The following is a 17106-nucleotide window of genomic DNA, read 5'->3' on the forward strand; positions in this document are numbered from 1 at the left end:
ATTGCATGTGCCGCTCCACCACACAACTTCTTTTGATACTGTTTTACTTATTCTAAATTTTCATTACCTGATCGTCTCTAGAATACTGTGTGATTATCACGTGGTTTCCTCCTTCCAACAGCGATAGTGGTAAGTAAATCGACTACAAAATCTTTCAAAGTAGGTCAGACACCAAAAAAAAAAAAAAAATCGGAGCTGCGTGTAGCTCATGTCATTCTGCTTCAAAGGTAATTCAGCGGCTGGGAGTAGTGGCGTACTCCTGTAATCCAAGCTTCCGGGAGGCCGTTGTGTGGGAGAGATCTGGAAACAACTACAGATTCGGCCGTTTCGCGAGCTCAGGAACGGCCGCGGTACCTTCATCGAGCTCTGCAGATCAACAGATGACGGTGTGGAAATTTCGGCAAGCGGTGGCTAAGGGTTAAGAGAAGCCGAACGCACTAAACACAAGAACGTCGGGAAACCGAAGCACGTAACTATAAGATTGCGGAATGCAGTGCAAAAGCAAAACTTCGAGAAGACCAACTCTGAAGCCATCGGCGCGCTAGGAGTTACTCCGCGCAGCAGCGATCATCTAGGAAGAGCGAGACGGGGGTGTCGCTCGACCACACAACAAATTTTTACTTAATCCAAATTTGCAATACCGGTTCGTCACTAGAATACTGCGCCTTGGTTCTTCCAAAAGCGATAGTAATAAGCACGTCGACTACAGCGTCATTTAGGGTAGTGAGTCAGACATGGAGAGGATAAAGGGCGGGTGGAATGTGCAACGACAGGGGGCATTGCAGGGCGGGCGCCGACTCCTTGCGCTGTGGCGCCGGCGGCGGCCTGGAGGGGCTGGGGCTGCTGGTGCCTCCATGTAGAGCTGCCGCCGAGCCCAGGCGCCGTGCCGCTAACGAAGCGATCGCCTTTGGTGACATCTTTTGCAATAACGACTGCGCGAATCGACGGTATCTCGTAAGGAAAGAAAGAGCAGCAGATGCTGCTGAGGACTCTCCCTCGAGCGTTTCCGATGACTTCTTGAGCTCTTATTCGACATGGCATTCAGGCAGTCAAGGGTGCTGTCGATTGTTTCACACGAATGCGAAATACCGGCATTGTGATTTTTACGCCACAATGGCGATCGTCCTACAAGTTGTATCACATGTGGAGGGCAGAGCGTAGCAGTTTCCGTGGTGTAGCGGTTATAACGTCTGCCTAACACGCACAAGGTCCCCGGTTCGATTGCGGGCGGAAACACGTTTTCGTCGCACTCAGCAAGACACTTGCTACGATCTCTACTGTGACCATTTAAATCAACTTCAAACGTTCCACCAGCAGGGTGCACATGGCTCAAATGAAACTGTTTCAGAACTGGTTGTCGGATTTAGCGCTGACTTGGAGGCCTGGAAATGCGCGAAACAGCCGCCGCCATGCGGTTTGTTAGCACACCGTTGTACAAAACGCAAGGGCTCGTCCGGGATTTGAACCCGGGACCTCCTGCACCCGAAGCAGGAATCATACCCCTAGACCAACGAGCCTGTTCGTTCCGAAAACACACTGCATGTGAATGACGCCACCGAGGATGGTCTCACCATGTACGGCTGCAGCTCACCCAGCGTTCTCTCTGGCTGTCGCGGTTGGATTGTTTTCATCGACTTCTTGTACTGCCGCCGAGCCCAGGCGCCGTGCCGCTAACGAAGCGATCGCCTTTGGTGACATCTTTTGCAATAACGACTGCGCGAATCGACGGTATCTCGTAAGGAAAGAAAGAGCAGCAGATGCTGCTGAGGACTCTCCCTCGAGCGTTTCCGATGACTTCTTGAGCTCTTATTCGACATGGCATTCAGGCAGTCAAGGGTGCTGTCGATTGTTTCACACGAATGCGAAATACCGGCATTGTGATTTTTACGCCACAATGGCGATCGTCCTACAAGTTGTATCACATGTGGAGGGCAGAGCGTAGCAGTTTCCGTGGTGTAGCGGTTATAACGTCTGCCTAACACGCACAAGGTCCCCGGTTCGATTGCGGGCGGAAACACGTTTTCGTCGCACTCAGCAAGACACTTGCTACGATCTCTACTGTGACCATTTAAATCAACTTCAAACGTTCCACCAGCAGGGTGCACATGGCTCAAATGAAACTGTTTCAGAACTGGTTGTCGGATTTAGCGCTGACTTGGAGGCCTGGAAATGCGCGAAACAGCCGCCGCCATGCGGTTTGTTAGCACACCGTTGTACAAAACGCAAGGGCTCGTCCGGGATTTGAACCCGGGACCTCCTGCACCCGAAGCAGGAATCATACCCCTAGACCAACGAGCCTGTTCGTTCCGAAAACACACTGCATGTGAATGACGCCACCGAGGATGGTCTCACCATGTACGGCTGCAGCTCACCCAGCGTTCTCTCTGGCTGTCGCGGTTGGATTGTTTTCATCGACTTCTTGTACTATAGGAACCTCACGAATCGGAGAGAGCTCGTAGCCGATGCCCTTGCTAACACAGAAGAAAAACTGTTGCTACCACGAGTCTCCGGGTGGCACATCAGACGATCCGTCGTTTCCGTGGTGTAGCGGTTATCACGTCTGCTTTACACGCAGAAGGTCCCCGGTTCGATCCCGGGCGGGAACACAACAATTTTAATCCGCTTATCGGATTTCATTTCCGGGATGACCTCACGGATGCGTATGCAGAGACAATCAATGTCATATTCTAGATGGATAGGGCGTCATTTTACTGTCAAATACTGTTGCTCTCTTATTGCACCGGTATTTGGTAACTGAGAACGCCCCTAGCTCCATTATGGCTGGCAAAATTTACAACCCGGTTCTTCAGGGCTACTTCAGGTGCGCTTCCTACTGGCTATCCTGAGCTCGCGCTACTCGCCTTGTCACGGCTGTGTCAAAGTGTGAAGGTAACTAATAATGAGAAACTCTTAGCCACGCTCAGTCTTACGTCCCACCCATTGGTTGTTGCCGTCGCTAGTAAGATGAAGGTAGACTGTCGCACAATCAAGCTGAATCTCCACTCACGGTGCACATATTCCGCAAAGACAACCTTGTTTTCCGTTGCAAGAAAAATTACCGTCTGCCTTTCTACCGAATTCCACCTACGTACTTTACTGGTGCCGGATTCTTGTTATATCCACGTGATATAACAGGCGTCTTACTCTTCATTGAGGAGCTGCAACCGGGACTGAGTTCCACCTACTCTTCAGCACGGTCAAAATGGCAGGGCTCGTCCGGGATTTGAACCCGGGACCTCCTGCACCCAAAGCAGGAATCATACCCCTAGACCAACGAGCCACCTGCCCGCACCACTCAAGCTAATCACAAGTAGTGCATCTCCCAGGGAACACAAACTTTCACGTGAATTCGCAAGATAAGCGCTTTCTGCAGGCAGCACTCACCACTGATGAGAAGAATATTAAAGGCACCGAATAAAAAGCGAAATAACTTCATCGAACTCTGCTTATGAACAGCCGGCAGTGCCTCAGTTTCCGTATGTGGTTTCTCAGGGTTAAGAGAAGGCGAATGCACTAAACAAAATAACATCGGGAAAGCAAGCACCAACTCATAATGAAAATATTGAAGAATATATTGCAAGCAAAACTTCCAGAAGACGAATACTGAAGACGCCACAGACAAAAGAATTATTCTATGCAGCAACGATCATCTAGGAAGCGTGAATTGCATGTGCCGCTCCACCACACAACTTCTTTTGATACTGTTTTACTTATTCTAAATTTTCATTACCTGATCGTCTCTAGAATACTGTGTGATTATCACGTGGTTTCCTCCTTCCAACAGCGATAGTGGTAAGTAAATCGACTACAAAATCTTTCAAAGTAGGTCAGACACCAAAAAAAAAAAAAAAATCGGAGCTGCGTGTAGCTCATGTCATTCTGCTTCAAAGGTAATTCAGCGGCTGGGAGTAGTGGCGTACTCCTGTAATCCAAGCTTCCGGGAGGCCGTTGTGTGGGAGAGATCTGGAAACAACTACAGATTCGGCCGTTTCGCGAGCTCAGGAACGGCCGCGGTACCTTCATCGAGCTCTGCAGATCAACAGATGACGGTGTGGAAATTTCGGCAAGCGGTGGCTAAGGGTTAAGAGAAGCCGAACGCACTAAACACAAGAACGTCGGGAAACCGAAGCACGTAACTATAAGATTGCGGAATGCAGTGCAAAAGCAAAACTTCGAGAAGACCAACTCTGAAGCCATCGGCGCGCTAGGAGTTACTCCGCGCAGCAGCGATCATCTAGGAAGAGCGAGACGGGGGTGTCGCTCGACCACACAACAAATTTTTACTTAATCCAAATTTGCAATACCGGTTCGTCACTAGAATACTGCGCCTTGGTTCTTCCAAAAGCGATAGTAATAAGCACGTCGACTACAGCGTCATTTAGGGTAGTGAGTCAGACATGGAGAGGATAAAGGGCGGGTGGAATGTGCAACGACAGGGGGCATTGCAGGGCGGGCGCCGACTCCTTGCGCTGTGGCGCCGGCGGCGGCCTGGAGGGGCTGGGGCTGCTGGTGCCTCCATGTAGAGCTGCCGCCGAGCCCAGGCGCCGTGCCGCTAACGAAGCGATCGCCTTTGGTGACATCTTTTGCAATAACGACTGCGCGAATCGACGGTATCTCGTAAGGAAAGAAAGAGCAGCAGATGCTGCTGAGGACTCTCCCTCGAGCGTTTCCGATGACTTCTTGAGCTCTTATTCGACATGGCATTCAGGCAGTCAAGGGTGCTGTCGATTGTTTCACACGAATGCGAAATACCGGCATTGTGATTTTTACGCCACAATGGCGATCGTCCTACAAGTTGTATCACATGTGGAGGGCAGAGCGTAGCAGTTTCCGTGGTGTAGCGGTTATAACGTCTGCCTAACACGCACAAGGTCCCCGGTTCGATTGCGGGCGGAAACACGTTTTCGTCGCACTCAGCAAGACACTTGCTACGATCTCTACTGTGACCATTTAAATCAACTTCAAACGTTCCACCAGCAGGGTGCACATGGCTCAAATGAAACTGTTTCAGAACTGGTTGTCGGATTTAGCGCTGACTTGGAGGCCTGGAAATGCGCGAAACAGCCGCCGCCATGCGGTTTGTTAGCACACCGTTGTACAAAACGCAAGGGCTCGTCCGGGATTTGAACCCGGGACCTCCTGCACCCGAAGCAGGAATCATACCCCTAGACCAACGAGCCTGTTCGTTCCGAAAACACACTGCATGTGAATGACGCCACCGAGGATGGTCTCACCATGTACGGCTGCAGCTCACCCAGCGTTCTCTCTGGCTGTCGCGGTTGGATTGTTTTCATCGACTTCTTGTACTGCCGCCGAGCCCAGGCGCCGTGCCGCTAACGAAGCGATCGCCTTTGGTGACATCTTTTGCAATAACGACTGCGCGAATCGACGGTATCTCGTAAGGAAAGAAAGAGCAGCAGATGCTGCTGAGGACTCTCCCTCGAGCGTTTCCGATGACTTCTTGAGCTCTTATTCGACATGGCATTCAGGCAGTCAAGGGTGCTGTCGATTGTTTCACACGAATGCGAAATACCGGCATTGTGATTTTTACGCCACAATGGCGATCGTCCTACAAGTTGTATCACATGTGGAGGGCAGAGCGTAGCAGTTTCCGTGGTGTAGCGGTTATAACGTCTGCCTAACACGCACAAGGTCCCCGGTTCGATTGCGGGCGGAAACACGTTTTCGTCGCACTCAGCAAGACACTTGCTACGATCTCTACTGTGACCATTTAAATCAACTTCAAACGTTCCACCAGCAGGGTGCACATGGCTCAAATGAAACTGTTTCAGAACTGGTTGTCGGATTTAGCGCTGACTTGGAGGCCTGGAAATGCGCGAAACAGCCGCCGCCATGCGGTTTGTTAGCACACCGTTGTACAAAACGCAAGGGCTCGTCCGGGATTTGAACCCGGGACCTCCTGCACCCGAAGCAGGAATCATACCCCTAGACCAACGAGCCTGTTCGTTCCGAAAACACACTGCATGTGAATGACGCCACCGAGGATGGTCTCACCATGTACGGCTGCAGCTCACCCAGCGTTCTCTCTGGCTGTCGCGGTTGGATTGTTTTCATCGACTTCTTGTACTATAGGAACCTCACGAATCGGAGAGAGCTCGTAGCCGATGCCCTTGCTAACACAGAAGAAAAACTGTTGCTACCACGAGTCTCCGGGTGGCACATCAGACGATCCGTCGTTTCCGTGGTGTAGCGGTTATCACGTCTGCTTTACACGCAGAAGGTCCCCGGTTCGATCCCGGGCGGGAACACAACAATTTTAATCCGCTTATCGGATTTCATTTCCGGGATGACCTCACGGATGCGTATGCAGAGACAATCAATGTCATATTCTAGATGGATAGGGCGTCATTTTACTGTCAAATACTGTTGCTCTCTTATTGCACCGGTATTTGGTAACTGAGAACGCCCCTAGCTCCATTATGGCTGGCAAAATTTACAACCCGGTTCTTCAGGGCTACTTCAGGTGCGCTTCCTACTGGCTATCCTGAGCTCGCGCTACTCGCCTTGTCACGGCTGTGTCAAAGTGTGAAGGTAACTAATAATGAGAAACTCTTAGCCACGCTCAGTCTTACGTCCCACCCATTGGTTGTTGCCGTCGCTAGTAAGATGAAGGTAGACTGTCGCACAATCAAGCTGAATCTCCACTCACGGTGCACATATTCCGCAAAGACAACCTTGTTTTCCGTTGCAAGAAAAATTACCGTCTGCCTTTCTACCGAATTCCACCTACGTACTTTACTGGTGCCGGATTCTTGTTATATCCACGTGATATAACAGGCGTCTTACTCTTCATTGAGGAGCTGCAACCGGGACTGAGTTCCACCTACTCTTCAGCACGGTCAAAATGGCAGGGCTCGTCCGGGATTTGAACCCGGGACCTCCTGCACCCAAAGCAGGAATCATACCCCTAGACCAACGAGCCACCTGCCCGCACCACTCAAGCTAATCACAAGTAGTGCATCTCCCAGGGAACACAAACTTTCACGTGAATTCGCAAGATAAGCGCTTTCTGCAGGCAGCACTCACCACTGATGAGAAGAATATTAAAGGCACCGAATAAAAAGCGAAATAACTTCATCGAACTCTGCTTATGAACAGCCGGCAGTGCCTCAGTTTCCGTATGTGGTTTCTCAGGGTTAAGAGAAGGCGAATGCACTAAACAAAATAACATCGGGAAAGCAAGCACCAACTCATAATGAAAATATTGAAGAATATATTGCAAGCAAAACTTCCAGAAGACGAATACTGAAGACGCCACAGACAAAAGAATTATTCTATGCAGCAACGATCATCTAGGAAGCGTGAATTGCATGTGCCGCTCCACCACACAACTTCTTTTGATACTGTTTTACTTATTCTAAATTTTCATTACCTGATCGTCTCTAGAATACTGTGTGATTATCACGTGGTTTCCTCCTTCCAACAGCGATAGTGGTAAGTAAATCGACTACAAAATCTTTCAAAGTAGGTCAGACACCAAAAAAAAAAAAAAAATCGGAGCTGCGTGTAGCTCATGTCATTCTGCTTCAAAGGTAATTCAGCGGCTGGGAGTAGTGGCGTACTCCTGTAATCCAAGCTTCCGGGAGGCCGTTGTGTGGGAGAGATCTGGAAACAACTACAGATTCGGCCGTTTCGCGAGCTCAGGAACGGCCGCGGTACCTTCATCGAGCTCTGCAGATCAACAGATGACGGTGTGGAAATTTCGGCAAGCGGTGGCTAAGGGTTAAGAGAAGCCGAACGCACTAAACACAAGAACGTCGGGAAACCGAAGCACGTAACTATAAGATTGCGGAATGCAGTGCAAAAGCAAAACTTCGAGAAGACCAACTCTGAAGCCATCGGCGCGCTAGGAGTTACTCCGCGCAGCAGCGATCATCTAGGAAGAGCGAGACGGGGGTGTCGCTCGACCACACAACAAATTTTTACTTAATCCAAATTTGCAATACCGGTTCGTCACTAGAATACTGCGCCTTGGTTCTTCCAAAAGCGATAGTAATAAGCACGTCGACTACAGCGTCATTTAGGGTAGTGAGTCAGACATGGAGAGGATAAAGGGCGGGTGGAATGTGCAACGACAGGGGGCATTGCAGGGCGGGCGCCGACTCCTTGCGCTGTGGCGCCGGCGGCGGCCTGGAGGGGCTGGGGCTGCTGGTGCCTCCATGTAGAGCTGCCGCCGAGCCCAGGCGCCGTGCCGCTAACGAAGCGATCGCCTTTGGTGACATCTTTTGCAATAACGACTGCGCGAATCGACGGTATCTCGTAAGGAAAGAAAGAGCAGCAGATGCTGCTGAGGACTCTCCCTCGAGCGTTTCCGATGACTTCTTGAGCTCTTATTCGACATGGCATTCAGGCAGTCAAGGGTGCTGTCGATTGTTTCACACGAATGCGAAATACCGGCATTGTGATTTTTACGCCACAATGGCGATCGTCCTACAAGTTGTATCACATGTGGAGGGCAGAGCGTAGCAGTTTCCGTGGTGTAGCGGTTATAACGTCTGCCTAACACGCACAAGGTCCCCGGTTCGATTGCGGGCGGAAACACGTTTTCGTCGCACTCAGCAAGACACTTGCTACGATCTCTACTGTGACCATTTAAATCAACTTCAAACGTTCCACCAGCAGGGTGCACATGGCTCAAATGAAACTGTTTCAGAACTGGTTGTCGGATTTAGCGCTGACTTGGAGGCCTGGAAATGCGCGAAACAGCCGCCGCCATGCGGTTTGTTAGCACACCGTTGTACAAAACGCAAGGGCTCGTCCGGGATTTGAACCCGGGACCTCCTGCACCCGAAGCAGGAATCATACCCCTAGACCAACGAGCCTGTTCGTTCCGAAAACACACTGCATGTGAATGACGCCACCGAGGATGGTCTCACCATGTACGGCTGCAGCTCACCCAGCGTTCTCTCTGGCTGTCGCGGTTGGATTGTTTTCATCGACTTCTTGTACTGCCGCCGAGCCCAGGCGCCGTGCCGCTAACGAAGCGATCGCCTTTGGTGACATCTTTTGCAATAACGACTGCGCGAATCGACGGTATCTCGTAAGGAAAGAAAGAGCAGCAGATGCTGCTGAGGACTCTCCCTCGAGCGTTTCCGATGACTTCTTGAGCTCTTATTCGACATGGCATTCAGGCAGTCAAGGGTGCTGTCGATTGTTTCACACGAATGCGAAATACCGGCATTGTGATTTTTACGCCACAATGGCGATCGTCCTACAAGTTGTATCACATGTGGAGGGCAGAGCGTAGCAGTTTCCGTGGTGTAGCGGTTATAACGTCTGCCTAACACGCACAAGGTCCCCGGTTCGATTGCGGGCGGAAACACGTTTTCGTCGCACTCAGCAAGACACTTGCTACGATCTCTACTGTGACCATTTAAATCAACTTCAAACGTTCCACCAGCAGGGTGCACATGGCTCAAATGAAACTGTTTCAGAACTGGTTGTCGGATTTAGCGCTGACTTGGAGGCCTGGAAATGCGCGAAACAGCCGCCGCCATGCGGTTTGTTAGCACACCGTTGTACAAAACGCAAGGGCTCGTCCGGGATTTGAACCCGGGACCTCCTGCACCCGAAGCAGGAATCATACCCCTAGACCAACGAGCCTGTTCGTTCCGAAAACACACTGCATGTGAATGACGCCACCGAGGATGGTCTCACCATGTACGGCTGCAGCTCACCCAGCGTTCTCTCTGGCTGTCGCGGTTGGATTGTTTTCATCGACTTCTTGTACTATAGGAACCTCACGAATCGGAGAGAGCTCGTAGCCGATGCCCTTGCTAACACAGAAGAAAAACTGTTGCTACCACGAGTCTCCGGGTGGCACATCAGACGATCCGTCGTTTCCGTGGTGTAGCGGTTATCACGTCTGCTTTACACGCAGAAGGTCCCCGGTTCGATCCCGGGCGGGAACACAACAATTTTAATCCGCTTATCGGATTTCATTTCCGGGATGACCTCACGGATGCGTATGCAGAGACAATCAATGTCATATTCTAGATGGATAGGGCGTCATTTTACTGTCAAATACTGTTGCTCTCTTATTGCACCGGTATTTGGTAACTGAGAACGCCCCTAGCTCCATTATGGCTGGCAAAATTTACAACCCGGTTCTTCAGGGCTACTTCAGGTGCGCTTCCTACTGGCTATCCTGAGCTCGCGCTACTCGCCTTGTCACGGCTGTGTCAAAGTGTGAAGGTAACTAATAATGAGAAACTCTTAGCCACGCTCAGTCTTACGTCCCACCCATTGGTTGTTGCCGTCGCTAGTAAGATGAAGGTAGACTGTCGCACAATCAAGCTGAATCTCCACTCACGGTGCACATATTCCGCAAAGACAACCTTGTTTTCCGTTGCAAGAAAAATTACCGTCTGCCTTTCTACCGAATTCCACCTACGTACTTTACTGGTGCCGGATTCTTGTTATATCCACGTGATATAACAGGCGTCTTACTCTTCATTGAGGAGCTGCAACCGGGACTGAGTTCCACCTACTCTTCAGCACGGTCAAAATGGCAGGGCTCGTCCGGGATTTGAACCCGGGACCTCCTGCACCCAAAGCAGGAATCATACCCCTAGACCAACGAGCCACCTGCCCGCACCACTCAAGCTAATCACAAGTAGTGCATCTCCCAGGGAACACAAACTTTCACGTGAATTCGCAAGATAAGCGCTTTCTGCAGGCAGCACTCACCACTGATGAGAAGAATATTAAAGGCACCGAATAAAAAGCGAAATAACTTCATCGAACTCTGCTTATGAACAGCCGGCAGTGCCTCAGTTTCCGTATGTGGTTTCTCAGGGTTAAGAGAAGGCGAATGCACTAAACAAAATAACATCGGGAAAGCAAGCACCAACTCATAATGAAAATATTGAAGAATATATTGCAAGCAAAACTTCCAGAAGACGAATACTGAAGACGCCACAGACAAAAGAATTATTCTACGCAGCAACGATCATCTAGGAAGCGTGAATTGCATGTGCCGCTCCACCACACAACTTCTTTTGATACTGTTTTACTTATTCTAAATTTTCATTACCTGATCGTCTCTAGAATACTGTGTGATTATCACGTGGTTTCCTCCTTCCAACAGCGATAGTGGTAAGTAAATCGACTACAAAATCTTTCAAAGTAGGTCAGACACCAAAAAAAAAAAAAAAAAAAAAAATCGGAGCTGCGTGTAGCTCATGTCATTCTGCTTCAAAGGTAATTCAGCGGCTGGGAGTAGTGGCGTACTCCTGTAATCCAAGCTTCCGGGAGGCCGTTGTGTGGGAGAGATCTGGAAACAACTACAGATTCGGCCGTTTCGCGAGCTCAGGAACGGCCGCGGTACCTTCATCGAGCTCTGCAGATCAACAGATGACGGTGTGGAAATTTCGGCAAGCGGTGGCTAAGGGTTAAGAGAAGCCGAACGCACTAAACACAAGAACGTCGGGAAACCGAAGCACGTAACTATAAGATTGCGGAATGCAGTGCAAAAGCAAAACTTCGAGAAGACCAACTCTGAAGCCATCGGCGCGCTAGGAGTTACTCCGCGCAGCAGCGATCATCTAGGAAGAGCGAGACGGGGGTGTCGCTCGACCACACAACAAATTTTTACTTAATCCAAATTTGCAATACCGGTTCGTCACTAGAATACTGCGCCTTGGTTCTTCCAAAAGCGATAGTAATAAGCACGTCGACTACAGCGTCATTTAGGGTAGTGAGTCAGACATGGAGAGGATAAAGGGCGGGTGGAATGTGCAACGACAGGGGGCATTGCAGGGCGGGCGCCGACTCCTTGCGCTGTGGCGCCGGCGGCGGCCTGGAGGGGCTGGGGCTGCTGGTGCCTCCATGTAGAGCTGCCGCCGAGCCCAGGCGCCGTGCCGCTAACGAAGCGATCGCCTTTGGTGACATCTTTTGCAATAACGACTGCGCGAATCGACGGTATCTCGTAAGGAAAGAAAGAGCAGCAGATGCTGCTGAGGACTCTCCCTCGAGCGTTTCCGATGACTTCTTGAGCTCTTATTCGACATGGCATTCAGGCAGTCAAGGGTGCTGTCGATTGTTTCACACGAATGCGAAATACCGGCATTGTGATTTTTACGCCACAATGGCGATCGTCCTACAAGTTGTATCACATGTGGAGGGCAGAGCGTAGCAGTTTCCGTGGTGTAGCGGTTATAACGTCTGCCTAACACGCACAAGGTCCCCGGTTCGATTGCGGGCGGAAACACGTTTTCGTCGCACTCAGCAAGACACTTGCTACGATCTCTACTGTGACCATTTAAATCAACTTCAAACGTTCCACCAGCAGGGTGCACATGGCTCAAATGAAACTGTTTCAGAACTGGTTGTCGGATTTAGCGCTGACTTGGAGGCCTGGAAATGCGCGAAACAGCCGCCGCCATGCGGTTTGTTAGCACACCGTTGTACAAAACGCAAGGGCTCGTCCGGGATTTGAACCCGGGACCTCCTGCACCCGAAGCAGGAATCATACCCCTAGACCAACGAGCCTGTTCGTTCCGAAAACACACTGCATGTGAATGACGCCACCGAGGATGGTCTCACCATGTACGGCTGCAGCTCACCCAGCGTTCTCTCTGGCTGTCGCGGTTGGATTGTTTTCATCGACTTCTTGTACTGCCGCCGAGCCCAGGCGCCGTGCCGCTAACGAAGCGATCGCCTTTGGTGACATCTTTTGCAATAACGACTGCGCGAATCGACGGTATCTCGTAAGGAAAGAAAGAGCAGCAGATGCTGCTGAGGACTCTCCCTCGAGCGTTTCCGATGACTTCTTGAGCTCTTATTCGACATGGCATTCAGGCAGTCAAGGGTGCTGTCGATTGTTTCACACGAATGCGAAATACCGGCATTGTGATTTTTACGCCACAATGGCGATCGTCCTACAAGTTGTATCACATGTGGAGGGCAGAGCGTAGCAGTTTCCGTGGTGTAGCGGTTATAACGTCTGCCTAACACGCACAAGGTCCCCGGTTCGATTGCGGGCGGAAACACGTTTTCGTCGCACTCAGCAAGACACTTGCTACGATCTCTACTGTGACCATTTAAATCAACTTCAAACGTTCCACCAGCAGGGTGCACATGGCTCAAATGAAACTGTTTCAGAACTGGTTGTCGGATTTAGCGCTGACTTGGAGGCCTGGAAATGCGCGAAACAGCCGCCGCCATGCGGTTTGTTAGCACACCGTTGTACAAAACGCAAGGGCTCGTCCGGGATTTGAACCCGGGACCTCCTGCACCCGAAGCAGGAATCATACCCCTAGACCAACGAGCCTGTTCGTTCCGAAAACACACTGCATGTGAATGACGCCACCGAGGATGGTCTCACCATGTACGGCTGCAGCTCACCCAGCGTTCTCTCTGGCTGTCGCGGTTGGATTGTTTTCATCGACTTCTTGTACTGCCGCCGAGCCCAGGCGCCGTGCCGCTAACGAAGCGATCGCCTTTGGTGACATCTTTTGCAATAACGACTGCGCGAATCGACGGTATCTCGTAAGGAAAGAAAGAGCAGCAGATGCTGCTGAGGACTCTCCCTCGAGCGTTTCCGATGACTTCTTGAGCTCTTATTCGACATGGCATTCAGGCAGTCAAGGGTGCTGTCGATTGTTTCACACGAATGCGAAATACCGGCATTGTGATTTTTACGCCACAATGGCGATCGTCCTACAAGTTGTATCACATGTGGAGGGCAGAGCGTAGCAGTTTCCGTGGTGTAGCGGTTATAACGTCTGCCTAACACGCACAAGGTCCCCGGTTCGATTGCGGGCGGAAACACGTTTTCGTCGCACTCAGCAAGACACTTGCTACGATCTCTACTGTGACCATTTAAATCAACTTCAAACGTTCCACCAGCAGGGTGCACATGGCTCAAATGAAACTGTTTCAGAACTGGTTGTCGGATTTAGCGCTGACTTGGAGGCCTGGAAATGCGCGAAACAGCCGCCGCCATGCGGTTTGTTAGCACACCGTTGTACAAAACGCAAGGGCTCGTCCGGGATTTGAACCCGGGACCTCCTGCACCCGAAGCAGGAATCATACCCATAGACCAACGAGCCTGTTCGTTCCGAAAACACACTGCATGTGAATGACGCCACCGAGGATGGTCTCACCATGTACGGCTGCAGCTCACCCAGCGTTCTCTCTGGCTGTCGCGGTTGGATTGTTTTCATCGACTTCTTGTACTGCCGCCGAGCCCAGGCGCCGTGCCGCTAACGAAGCGATCGCCTTTGGTGACATCTTTTGCAATAACGACTGCGCGAATCGACGGTATCTCGTAAGGAAAGAAAGAGCAGCAGATGCTGCTGAGGACTCTCCCTCGAGCGTTTCCGATGACTTCTTGAGCTCTTATTCGACATGGCATTCAGGCAGTCAAGGGTGCTGTCGATTGTTTCACACGAATGCGAAATACCGGCATTGTGATTTTTACGCCACAATGGCGATCGTCCTACAAGTTGTATCACATGTGGAGGGCAGAGCGTAGCAGTTTCCGTGGTGTAGCGGTTATAACGTCTGCCTAACACGCACAAGGTCCCCGGTTCGATTGCGGGCGGAAACACGTTTTCGTCGCACTCAGCAAGACACTTGCTACGATCTCTACTGTGACCATTTAAATCAACTTCAAACGTTCCACCAGCAGGGTGCACATGGCTCAAATGAAACTGTTTCAGAACTGGTTGTCGGATTTAGCGCTGACTTGGAGGCCTGGAAATGCGCGAAACAGCCGCCGCCATGCGGTTTGTTAGCACACCGTTGTACAAAACGCAAGGGCTCGTCCGGGATTTGAACCCGGGACCTCCTGCACCCGAAGCAGGAATCATACCCCTAGACCAACGAGCCTGTTCGTTCCGAAAACACACTGCATGTGAATGACGCCACCGAGGATGGTCTCACCATGTACGGCTGCAGCTCACCCAGCGTTCTCTCTGGCTGTCGCGGTTGGATTGTTTTCATCGACTTCTTGTACTATAGGAACCTCACGAATCGGAGAGAGCTCGTAGCCGATGCCCTTGCTAACACAGAAGAAAAACTGTTGCTACCACGAGTCTCCGGGTGGCACATCAGACGATCCGTCGTTTCCGTGGTGTAGCGGTTATCACGTCTGCTTTACACGCAGAAGGTCCCCGGTTCGATCCCGGGCGGGAACACAACAATTTTAATCCGCTTATCGGATTTCATTTCCGGGATGACCTCACGGATGCGTATGCAGAGACAATCAATGTCATATTCTAGATGGATAGGGCGTCATTTTACTGTCAAATACTGTTGCTCTCTTATTGCACCGGTATTTGGTAACTGAGAACGCCCCTAGCTCCATTATGGCTGGCAAAATTTACAACCCGGTTCTTCAGGGCTACTTCAGGTGCGCTTCCTACTGGCTATCCTGAGCTCGCGCTACTCGCCTTGTCACGGCTGTGTCAAAGTGTGAAGGTAACTAATAATGAGAAACTCTTAGCCACGCTCAGTCTTACGTCCCACCCATTGGTTGTTGCCGTCGCTAGTAAGATGAAGGTAGACTGTCGCACAATCAAGCTGAATCTCCACTCACGGTGCACATATTCCGCAAAGACAACCTTGTTTTCCGTTGCAAGAAAAATTACCGTCTGCCTTTCTACCGAATTCCACCTACGTACTTTACTGGTGCCGGATTCTTGTTATATCCACGTGATATAACAGGCGTCTTACTCTTCATTGAGGAGCTGCAACCGGGACTGAGTTCCACCTACTCTTCAGCACGGTCAAAATGGCAGGGCTCGTCCGGGATTTGAACCCGGGACCTCCTGCACCCAAAGCAGGAATCATACCCCTAGACCAACGAGCCACCTGCCCGCACCACTCAAGCTAATCACAAGTAGTGCATCTCCCAGGGAACACAAACTTTCACGTGAATTCGCAAGATAAGCGCTTTCTGCAGGCAGCACTCACCACTGATGAGAAGAATATTAAAGGCACCGAATAAAAAGCGAAATAACTTCATCGAACTCTGCTTATGAACAGCCGGCAGTGCCTCAGTTTCCGTATGTGGTTTCTCAGGGTTAAGAGAAGGCGAATGCACTAAACAAAATAACATCGGGAAAGCAAGCACCAACTCATAATGAAAATATTGAAGAATATATTGCAAGCAAAACTTCCAGAAGACGAATACTGAAGACGCCACAGACAAAAGAATTATTCTATGCAGCAACGATCATCTAGGAAGCGTGAATTGCACGTGCCGCTCCACCACACAACTTCTTTTGATACTGTTTTACTTATTCTAAATTTTCATTACCTGATCGTCTCTAGAATACTGTGTGATTATCACGTGGTTTCCTCCTTCCAACAGCGATAGTGGTAAGTAAATCGACTACAAAATCTTTCAAAGTAGGTCAGACACCAAAAAAAAAAAAAAAAATCGGAGCTGCGTGTAGCTCATGTCATTCTGCTTCAAAGGTAATTCAGCGGCTGGGAGTAGTGGCGTACTCCTGTAATCCAAGCTTCCGGGAGGCCGTTGTGTGGGAGAGATCTGGAAACAACTACAGATTCGGCCGTTTCGCGAGCTCAGGAACGGCCGCGGTACCTTCATCGAGCTCTGCAGATCAACAGATGACGGTGTGGAAATTTCGGCAAGCGGTGGCTAAGGGTTAAGAGAAGCCGAACGCACTAAACACAAGAACGTCGGGAAACCGAAGCACGTAACTATAAGATTGCGGAATGCAGTGCAAAAGCAAAACTTCGAGAAGACCAACTCTGAAGCCATCGGCGCGCTAGGAGTTACTCCGCGCAGCAGCGATCATCTAGGAAGAGCGAGACGGGGGTGTCGCTCGACCACACAACAAATTTTTACTTAATCCAAATTTGCAATACCGGTTCGTCACTAGAATACTGCGCCTTGGTTCTTCCAAAAGCGATAGTAATAAGCACGTCGACTACAGCGTCATTTAGGGTAGTGAGTCAGACATGGAGAGGATAAAGGGCGGGTGGAATGTGCAACGACAGGGGGCATTGCAGGGCGGGCGCCGACTCCTTGCGCTGTGGCGCCGGCGGCGGCCTGGAGGGGCTGGGGCTGCTGGTGCCTCCATGTAGAGCTGCCGCCGAGCCCAGGCGCCG

The 17106-nt window shown here is 50.7% G+C and overlaps 18 non-coding genes across 18 annotated transcripts; 4 read left to right on the plus strand and 14 right to left on the minus strand.

The window, feature by feature from the left end:
- Nucleotides 1-1445: 1445 nt before the first annotated feature.
- Nucleotides 1446-1517, minus strand: Trnap-cgg (transfer RNA proline (anticodon CGG)). The gene has a single exon. It is a non-coding gene; the product is annotated as a tRNA-Pro (tRNA).
- Nucleotides 1518-2226: 709 nt separating this feature from the next.
- Trnap-cgg (transfer RNA proline (anticodon CGG)) lies at nt 2227-2298 on the minus strand. Its single transcript has one exon. It is a non-coding gene; the product is annotated as a tRNA-Pro (tRNA).
- Nucleotides 2299-2533: 235 nt separating this feature from the next.
- Nucleotides 2534-2606, plus strand: Trnav-uac (transfer RNA valine (anticodon UAC)). The gene has a single exon. It is a non-coding gene; the product is annotated as a tRNA-Val (tRNA).
- A 602-nt stretch (nt 2607-3208) lies between these two features.
- Nucleotides 3209-3280, minus strand: Trnap-ugg (transfer RNA proline (anticodon UGG)). Its single transcript has one exon. It is a non-coding gene; the product is annotated as a tRNA-Pro (tRNA).
- A 1828-nt stretch (nt 3281-5108) lies between these two features.
- On the minus strand, nt 5109-5180 carry Trnap-cgg (transfer RNA proline (anticodon CGG)). The gene has a single exon. It is a non-coding gene; the product is annotated as a tRNA-Pro (tRNA).
- Nucleotides 5181-5889: 709 nt separating this feature from the next.
- Nucleotides 5890-5961, minus strand: Trnap-cgg (transfer RNA proline (anticodon CGG)). The gene has a single exon. It is a non-coding gene; the product is annotated as a tRNA-Pro (tRNA).
- A 235-nt stretch (nt 5962-6196) lies between these two features.
- Trnav-uac (transfer RNA valine (anticodon UAC)) lies at nt 6197-6269 on the plus strand. The gene has a single exon. It is a non-coding gene; the product is annotated as a tRNA-Val (tRNA).
- Nucleotides 6270-6871: 602 nt separating this feature from the next.
- Nucleotides 6872-6943, minus strand: Trnap-ugg (transfer RNA proline (anticodon UGG)). Its single transcript has one exon. It is a non-coding gene; the product is annotated as a tRNA-Pro (tRNA).
- Nucleotides 6944-8771: 1828 nt separating this feature from the next.
- On the minus strand, nt 8772-8843 carry Trnap-cgg (transfer RNA proline (anticodon CGG)). Its single transcript has one exon. It is a non-coding gene; the product is annotated as a tRNA-Pro (tRNA).
- Nucleotides 8844-9552: 709 nt separating this feature from the next.
- On the minus strand, nt 9553-9624 carry Trnap-cgg (transfer RNA proline (anticodon CGG)). The gene has a single exon. It is a non-coding gene; the product is annotated as a tRNA-Pro (tRNA).
- A 235-nt stretch (nt 9625-9859) lies between these two features.
- Nucleotides 9860-9932, plus strand: Trnav-uac (transfer RNA valine (anticodon UAC)). The gene has a single exon. It is a non-coding gene; the product is annotated as a tRNA-Val (tRNA).
- Nucleotides 9933-10534: 602 nt separating this feature from the next.
- On the minus strand, nt 10535-10606 carry Trnap-ugg (transfer RNA proline (anticodon UGG)). The gene has a single exon. It is a non-coding gene; the product is annotated as a tRNA-Pro (tRNA).
- Nucleotides 10607-12441: 1835 nt separating this feature from the next.
- Trnap-cgg (transfer RNA proline (anticodon CGG)) lies at nt 12442-12513 on the minus strand. The gene has a single exon. It is a non-coding gene; the product is annotated as a tRNA-Pro (tRNA).
- Nucleotides 12514-13222: 709 nt separating this feature from the next.
- Nucleotides 13223-13294, minus strand: Trnap-cgg (transfer RNA proline (anticodon CGG)). The gene has a single exon. It is a non-coding gene; the product is annotated as a tRNA-Pro (tRNA).
- Nucleotides 13295-14003: 709 nt separating this feature from the next.
- On the minus strand, nt 14004-14075 carry Trnap-cgg (transfer RNA proline (anticodon CGG)). The gene has a single exon. It is a non-coding gene; the product is annotated as a tRNA-Pro (tRNA).
- A 709-nt stretch (nt 14076-14784) lies between these two features.
- On the minus strand, nt 14785-14856 carry Trnap-cgg (transfer RNA proline (anticodon CGG)). Its single transcript has one exon. It is a non-coding gene; the product is annotated as a tRNA-Pro (tRNA).
- A 235-nt stretch (nt 14857-15091) lies between these two features.
- Nucleotides 15092-15164, plus strand: Trnav-uac (transfer RNA valine (anticodon UAC)). The gene has a single exon. It is a non-coding gene; the product is annotated as a tRNA-Val (tRNA).
- A 602-nt stretch (nt 15165-15766) lies between these two features.
- Trnap-ugg (transfer RNA proline (anticodon UGG)) lies at nt 15767-15838 on the minus strand. Its single transcript has one exon. It is a non-coding gene; the product is annotated as a tRNA-Pro (tRNA).
- Between the last annotated feature and the right edge of the window lie 1268 nt (nt 15839-17106).

Source organism: Schistocerca nitens, chromosome 2 (genome assembly GCF_023898315.1).
Source record: "Schistocerca nitens isolate TAMUIC-IGC-003100 chromosome 2, iqSchNite1.1, whole genome shotgun sequence".
NCBI lineage: Eukaryota > Metazoa > Arthropoda > Insecta > Orthoptera > Acrididae > Schistocerca > Schistocerca nitens.